The 9,074-nt window shown below is 32.7% G+C and overlaps 1 non-coding gene across 1 annotated transcript; it reads right to left on the reverse strand.

Annotated features, from left to right (window-relative positions):
* Window positions 1-8,752: 8,752 nt before the first annotated feature.
* Window positions 8,753-8,856, reverse strand: LOC124887508. Its single transcript, XR_007045280.1, has one exon. It is a non-coding gene; the product is annotated as a small nucleolar RNA R71 (small nucleolar RNA).
* Window positions 8,857-9,074: the final 218 nt, after the last annotated feature.

Below are 9,074 nucleotides of genomic sequence, written 5' to 3' on the forward strand. Positions count from 1 at the left end.
CTCTTTCTTCGATTTCCATTTTTTGTTGAAATTTCTTTTTGATGTTTCCTGTTAGAACAAGTATTTGAAAAGAAAAAGATTCTCAATTTAGAAATCGAGAATTATTCTTTGGTGGTCAAATCCGTTGACAGTAAAACCTTCTAGTGTTTCCTTGATTTGAAATATATATTACACTAATAAGAGAGAGTAAAAGTCTAATGCTAAATCTATTAGCTTAGAATCTTAGTAGCTTAGTTGGTTAGTTACTGAACTCCCACCTTATTGATGAGGGTTCGATTCCCCACATTGTAATCCCCTCAGCCATTTCCCTTCTCCTCCCCCCAATTTTTTTTAAAAAATAAAAAATATTATACTAATATGAGAGAGTAAAAGTGTAATGCCAAATCTTTTAAATTGTTGCAATTTTGGTTGAGATTTTGTCGTTTGCTTTGGATAGAATATTTTCATACTCCCCCCGTTTCGGAATAAGTGAATTGTTGAGGTATTTATTGGTGTTTCAAAATAAGTGAATCATTGAATTTTTTTCCAAATTTACCCTTATGATTTGACAACCAATTAACTTTTAAAAAGGTATTACAAGGTCAACTTTTTCTTTTTTGGGGAGTAAAAATGGAAAGTTCTGTTAAATTTATGTCTTTAATGCTTTTGTATAGTGACCGAAGAACATGTTATTTAAGAATAATCTAGTATATAGTAATCTAAAATGATCCTATTTTGTTATGTGTATGATTGAAGGAAATATTTTGAAAAAGCATCATATGAAAAATGAATACTTATTTATCTAACGAAATGGTAGATAAATTTAAAATACTTGTTTTGTATGTACTTAAGGATATAGAAATTGTAGATATAAGGAAAATCATATTGGAAAAAATATTTGATAAATATTTTATGACTAGAATAAATTACATATCTCACATACCTAACTGCTCTTATAAATACTTACATACCAAACCAACAAGCAACTATGATAAATTATGAATATTGGAAAATGAATATGAAAAATATACAATTAATAGAAAAACTAATGAAAAATTTAGAAGAAAAGATGAGGACCAAAGATATAAAATATTTAGAATACCTTAATGAAAATATAGAGGAATTAATAAGATTAAAGCAAACAACTAAAGAATATTATGAAAAAGCATTTAATTAACCCACCTAAATGACAGATAATTTTGAAGTACTAGTTTTATACATACTTAGAGATATAGAAATTATAGACGTAAAAGAAATAATATGGGAGAAAATATTTAACATTGAAGATGAAGATTTAGATATAAATCAGATAGAAGACAAGCTAGGAGAAATATACTTAAGTGATGACAATCACTATTACTACCTAGATAATTATTCAGATGGATATTATACAGATTAAAAAATGCTAGAATATATTCAAAGAGTTAGAGTAAAACAAAGTTGGCTATACAAAGAAATTAATTATAGAAACCAGCTTAGAAAAGGAAGAGAACAATTAAAAGAAAGATTAATTTGGATAAATAAAACCATAAAACAACTAGAATTAAAAGACAGTTTAGAATATGATTTAGACATGGAATTATTCATAGACGAAAAAGACAAGATAATTAACGAAATAGATAACCTAGAATTTAATATCAAATATAGTACAATTAGAATAAATTATTACAAAGAAATTTGCAGTATCACAACTACTTTAGGATAAAATGATAGACTATGAGTATTTAAAATATTGGAGACAAGATATGGAAGAAATAAGATTAACAGAAATACTTATGAAAATGAATTTAATTGAATATTTTAGAACAAAAGATATAGAATATTTAGAATACCTCCAAAATAATATACAAGAATTACAAAGACTAATAGAAAAAACTAAAGAATATTACAGTAAAGCATTTAATCAAATACCATCTAATCACCCCCAAGATATGAAAATTAATAAAATTAAAATAAATACACTAAAACTAAAATTTTTTAGAGAAGTTAAGAAATATCCATGCGTAAATAAAAATAGATCCATTAGAGCTATAATAGATTTATTTATCTCTTTGTTTACCGAAGTTATCCGCACCCCCTCAGATGGGCCCATTTTTATGTATATATATGTATGATAAATGTAGTTTTTGATTTGTTTATCATATTCCCCCAGATTTATTTAATTCAGTTATTTGCACATATACATGACCTGTTTGAATGATTAATCATGAGCATTATTTATTTTATTTTATAATTTTATATCTACCAATATGAATAATATTTTCATGTCGAATAGCATAAACTTTAAGATCTGGACTTTAGATGAGCTTTATAGCTCAATATGTACAAGAAGAGGATAGACTTAAACATGAATAGATTAACAGTGCTTATTTAACATCTACCTATGGGAGTAAAACCATTGCAAGTAGGCGAAAAAGGAATAAGACTAAATGAACTACAGTCAAAATGACATTATTGTGTTTTCTTTGTAGCAAATTTGAAGAAAAAATGTTCCGAATACACTGCTTGTCATGAAAAGAAAGCTAGAATTCTTAACATTATTTGTTTAGAAGTTAATTTGGATATGGTACCTAGTAACACTTAGTGAATATATATGGGTGCAACTACTCACATAAGTGCTACTCCAAAGATACTCGAGTTTTTCCTTGTGTGTCGCTCGTGAAGACCGTGACGAGGTTCGAAAAGAAGGGAAAGCTTAGCCTAAGGTACATCGGACCTTTTGAGACTCTTAAAATAGTAGGGGAGGTTGATTATCAGTTGGCCTTATCTCGAGAATTTGCAGCCGTTCATCTAGTTTTTGATGTATTTATGCTCCGCTGCTATATTTCGAATGAGTCTCATGTTCTTCTCAAAACTCAATTTAGTTGGATGAGAGATTAAACTATGTAGATGAGCCATTGTCCATCTTAGCCAGAGTTGTTAGACAGTTGTATTAGAGAGATATTCCTGTGGTTAAAGTTCAGGGGAGACATCATCTTATTGAGGAGGCCACTTGGGAGGTTGAGTTCGACATTCATAGTAGTTACCCTCAACTCTTTACTAATTAAAGTATTTTCTTGATTTTTAGTTCGAGGAAGAACTAGAGTTTTAGTGGTGGATAATGTAATGACCTGAAGTGTGAAATCTTGAATTTTTGTGTTTTGACCTTTTTGCCTTTCCCTTAGTCGTTACATATTGATTTTGGGGTGTGAAAATGGTTGGCACGATGCTGTTGAGATTGGGAATGATTTGGGTGAGTTTGTGATATTGGTGAAGAGGCTTTAAAAGTCAAAATGTTGACTTTGATCAGCATTTGATGTTCTAAGTGTCTGATGACAATTTAGAGAATTCCACTAGGTCTGAAATATTGAATTTGTGTTATAATGTAGTTGATTTGGATTAAAAACCTTTTTTTTTCTATCTTCGTTTGAAAAAATTACCAAAAGGAATCTCGAGAGTTAATTTATTAAAAATTTTATTTTTTAAAAATCTAACATCGTCATTAAGTCTGAAATGTCAAAAATAGCCTGGTAGCATATATGATTTACTTCTATCGAATCCCGAATCGATACCGAGGGTCCATTTGGAGGATTCAGAGCTATACAAATTCAGCTGGTGCACAACTAATATCTGGTGTATAGAGACTTCATTGCGAACGCGAGCCCTTGTCTGTGAATGCAAAGAAGTAAATTTTCCTTCGTCGTAATCTTGAGGTGGTGACTGCGATCATGAAGGAAAATCGAGTCTGGATAGAGTATTTTCCCTTATATGCTAACACAGCGCGGCTATCGCGAACGCAAAGACTCGATTTATGAACCTTTGCGAAAGTGAAGCGTTGGTCATGGACGCGAAGGCCGAATATTTGGCTGATCAAATTTGACCCTCACAAATGCAAAAGGTTGACCGTGTTCGCGAGGTACTATTCACATAATAGTATATACATCCCATTTTTGCGATTTTCAAAAATTTTGAACCTTCAAGATTTGGGAAGAGGCAATATCTTAGGATTTCTGACCATTCTTGCTTGGTTAAACTCCTGAATCATATTTTTATTATTTTTCATCGATTACATCTTCGAAAATAGCGTTTAATCATGATTTTGAATTAAAATTCTTAAGGTTTTACCGATAAAGCTTTAAAATTATGTCTTTTTTTATTTGGACCCCATTTTAAACCCATTTTCGAGTGGATTTTCAATTGTACACTGCTATAACCTTGAAAAATGTATTTCTAAAATAAAATTTCCAATTTACCCCTTTCACTTTTAAACTCATTTTTCAAATTCATTTTGGACCTGACTCAAATATGGGTAATATGTGTATGATTAGCTTTTTTTAAAGCGTAGGTGCTATTTTTGGATGTTGTAGTTGATTTTGATATTGATTGAAAAGGGGAGAGCTCCATGTTGAAGCACTTTAGACTTGAATTTCATCATTTTGAGGTAGATTATGACTTGACTTCTTTCAGATTGAGCTGTGTAGTAATGAATAAGTAAAGCATGATATGTGTTGGGAAAATAACTATGAGATTTATATTTTGAGATTATTACTACTATTCAGTGCCTAAGTGAGGGCTTATAATCTGTTGTTGTTGACTTATGATATCTGATATTGCATGTTTCCCGTGTTGGGGCATTATTTGATATCATTGGTCTTTTCTATGTATTTAAATATCTTTATCCTAGATATAATGTCCTGGGAGGGAGGAGGGGTGCTAGAGTAATCATTATGGGCCTGATTGAGCATTGGTTGTCTTATCATGATGGAAGTGCCCGAGTTAGGGATTGATGATCACAATGATATTTTACATGCATATTTATTCCGATGGTGCCTAACTAGAGTTGATAATCATGAATTGTGAACATATTGAGTTGATTTCTAGGCGCTCATACATATACATATTGGTTGGATTGGATGTCTTTATACTTATTTAATTGTGAGCATTATATATACATTCCTGAGATACCAGTACAATTGAGGAATACTATATTTAAAAAAAATGAGATATTTTTATAAAAATCCTCTCAGTGAAAATGAGCCAAAGAGTTGTATTGAGATTTGAGATATGATTTATAGTATATGGTTGCAAATCCCCCTGGATTCTATCTTGGGAGTTACAAACTTGGTAGGTGTATACAAAAAGCTGTGTGATGTCACGATCCAATTTCACGAGTCATGATGACACCTACCTTAATCCACAGTAGGTAAGTCTTACTGCAACCCAGAATGAAAAGTAATGGAATAGTTGGTAGAAAGTAGAATAAATATCGAAATTACACAAATAATTAGACTACAAGCAATAAAATATAAGAATGATAGCACAACTATGGATAAAATAGTAAAAGTAGCTCATGACATAATAAGGCTAGTATAGGAGTTTCTAGCTAAATAATAAGAGTACTAGTAGTATCAGATATACAATAGTATCAAACAGAAAAACTATCCAAAAATAGAAGAAGAAGAGAAATTTAGCCCCGACTTTGAAAGCTCCGAACATCGACTAGCACTAGTATTGACATTAACAACGACAACTAGTACTCAGATCTGCGTCAAAAAATATACAGAGGCATAGCATGAGTATCAAAATAATGGGTACTCAGTAGGCATCATCGACTAACAAAGCTAAATCATAATAAGATGCAAGATAGTAAACTAAATTTAGGAAAAAAGGCAAATTTGGAATAATGCATTCATATACTGAGAATAAATAACTGAATAAATAACATCAATACGAATGTAACTAACTAAAAGACTAAGTAGGCCTCCATAAGCCCAGAAGGCACAAACAAAAGTAAATAATTCAACCAAGACCCCATAAGCCTGATGGTGCGATCAAGAAGAAAATATCAACAGTAATAATCCTAAAATATCTAAAACTCAAAGTAGTAACCCTGGATCCTCCCATACAATAAACATCGAACTCGGACCAGTTCCTTATTTATCACAAGTAACCCATCAATGTCGGAATTGAATTAGAACTAGTACCATAAACGCCAAATCTAAATCGGAGATAGTAGCACCATAAATGAGTAACTATTGTCAGACTCTAACCGGTTGGTAAAGTAAATCCAAAGTACAAGTCTAGCCAAAAGTAAAAAATTTGCCTATATCTATCATAAGGCTCAAGAGTATAAATACGATGATGGAAGAAGGCTTCTTAGGTCTAAAAAGAGCTAATTATAATATTGACCTAAAGAGGATCGACAGGGTCTGCTTCTAACCTAGAAAGTCTATTCTAAGGCAATTTCGCTCCAAAACTAGACTAAGGTTCCAAAGTCCGACTATAAGGTGCTAAATAAGTCTCATTAAGTCCTACTGTAGTAATCAAACCCAAAAAACAGATAGATAGATCAAATTCTCCTAAATATGACTTACTCACCGGCTAAATAATCTAGATTTCATTAAATATACAACCAAGTCATAGTTTCTCAGCCCAATACTAGCATAATAATATACCAACCCCATAATATAAAACTCAATCTATAAGGAAAGTAAGCCTAGCCTACCTGAATGTCGAAGAATGCCTGATAAATCAGCTAAATTAGAATTTTTCCCTTTGCAGAAGCTTTTGAATGATGCCACCCTATAAAAATAAGGGTCTATAGATTAATATAAGAATAATTATACCCATATCAAATTTTAATGCTTCGTGATCTTGGGCGTATTTATATGTCCAATCACTAATATTCACCTATATTTGGACTTATTTTGAGAGCTACAATGTGTTATTTTGATTGTAATTAAGCTTTAATTACGTTCCTTATCTAATGGATATGATTAGTGTATGCAAGACTACATGGTGATGGTATTGGATGTGATTTGATGTATGAAAGAAATGTTAACATTGAAAGGAGCAACGAGGGTGTTGGAACGTGGCTTGGGAAAGCTTTGAGAAAGAAAAAGGTAGAAACCAATGCCACTGCGTCCTGGTGGATGATTAAACCTCAATGATCGAATTCCAAAATGTCAAGGTGAAACCACCGCATCGAGGTAAAGGAGAAAAGAGCAAAAAAATAAAATCCAGTAGCTCACTGCAATTGCCCCGCATCGCGGTGAGGAGCCAATCCAAAAATATCAAAATCCAGTAACTCACCACGATTGCACCATGTTGTGGTAAGTATAGCGATGAACATAAGACTGCATCCCGGTGATAGGAAAAAGTAGGTTAATTTGACCCAGCTATTAAAGGACAAAATCAAGTCAACACCAAATATTTGGAAAGCACAGCAGCGGCAGAAGAGCAACAAAATCTCTCTTTTAGGGTTCTTAGAATTTCTTTTGAATGTTTTTACTTCAAGATTAATTTTGGGTATGATTAATTACTTATTTTTTATGTTGAATTCAGACATGAGTGGCTAAACACCCATGTTATGGGGTTGAGGCCAAGAACATGATTACTCTTTGATATTCTTTATCATAGTTTCTTATTGGATCATCATCTGGGTTGTTCTTAATTTTTTGTGCTTACTATTTTGATGAGTGCCACCATTAGAATAAATCTATATTTCTATGTGAATCCGGTAAGAGAATCGTAGGATAGAACAAAGAGATTAAGGAGCAAGGTTCTCATCCTTTTATGAAATAGAGGATTTGAATTAGCATCTAGGATAGGGATATACCTAGAAGCTTTGTTTGGTTTAATTGCAGGGAGATAGCCATATAAATCTAAATGGATTATTGCATCCCTACTTAATAATGTAGTTGCAAGATTCATATAGGTAGAATTTTAGAGGTTGGGAGACCATGATCGTGTTATAAACCCTGGGAATAAACAACCCGATATCTAACTAGACTGCGATAAGAATAAAGATTTGTATGATTGTTAGAAGTGCCTCAACCCTAGAAATCTCATCACTACTATTTACAACCTCTGCTTGCTTTGCTATTGTCATAAATTGTTATTTCTTATTTATTTATATTTTTATTTAAAACTTCAAAAATCATCTTGATACATTACACATTTAATACCTCCTTGTCTAAAACTAAAGTTTGTGAATTGCTAGTTTCATAGTCCTCGTGGGTATGATATGACTATCTAAGTCACTGTATTATTTATACGATTGCGTACACTTGCATATGCATTTAAACGCAACAAGTTTTTTGCATCATTTTCGGGGACTAGTATAATTAGTAATTTACTAAAATTTGGTTTTTGATAGTAACTTTAAGTGTTAACGACTTTATCTTAGCGGCTGACTTTTTGCAGGCGTAGCTGAATACAGGACTGGCGAGAGATAGAGAGTTGGTAGAGCCTTATTCGAAACTAGAATTGGTATTTCAATAGAGTCGAAGAGCTCGATATCCATTCCAGCAGGTTCAAATGGCTGAACACAAAGATCCTAATCTTGTTGATCCAAATGATCCAGTTGATCCAAATGTCGGACGTGTTCCAGCTTCGGTTATTCTAGTTGCTCCTGCTCAAGCAGCTACTAGATCTATTCTAGAGGTGGCAATCCCACTCACAAACCATGTTACTTACTGTATTTGCAAACCCGAGCTAGGTGGTCAATTTGAGTTGAAGCAAAATATGGTGCAGTTGCTGAATTTAGCTGGGTAATTTGCTAGATTTTCACATGAGGACCCACAACAACACATACAGACCTTCCTAGAAATAAGTGATACCTACATTCCTGTAGGGGTAAATTCTGAGTATGTCAGACTAAATCTCTTCCCCTTTTCTTTAATTGGGAAAGCGAAGAGGTGGTTACATGCTGAACCACCACTCTCTATTACTTCTTGGGAAGATCTATCTCGAAAGTTCCTTATTTGATTCTTTCCATCATGGAAGACTACACATTTTAGAAGTGAGATTCTGAGTTTTAGAGAGAAAGAAAGAGAGAATCTCTACCAAGCTTGGGAGAGATTTAAAAGTATGCTAAGAAATTTCCCTCACCATCTTCAGTCTAATGATGTTCTTGTTCATACTTTCATTAAGGAGTTGGAGCCAAATACCAAGATTCTCTTGGATTCAGCAGCAGGTGGGCAAGCTCTTGAGAAGACTTATGATAAATTGTACACACTGCTGAATCAGTTTTTACAAGGGAATCCTAAATGGTATACTGACTCGAGGAGTGGTCTTAAGAAGGTTGCACGTGTGTTAGAGGTAGATCAATTCAC

The sequence above is a fragment of the Capsicum annuum genome, chromosome 9, assembly GCF_002878395.1.
Source record: "Capsicum annuum cultivar UCD-10X-F1 chromosome 9, UCD10Xv1.1, whole genome shotgun sequence".
Lineage (NCBI taxonomy): Eukaryota > Viridiplantae > Streptophyta > Magnoliopsida > Solanales > Solanaceae > Capsicum > Capsicum annuum.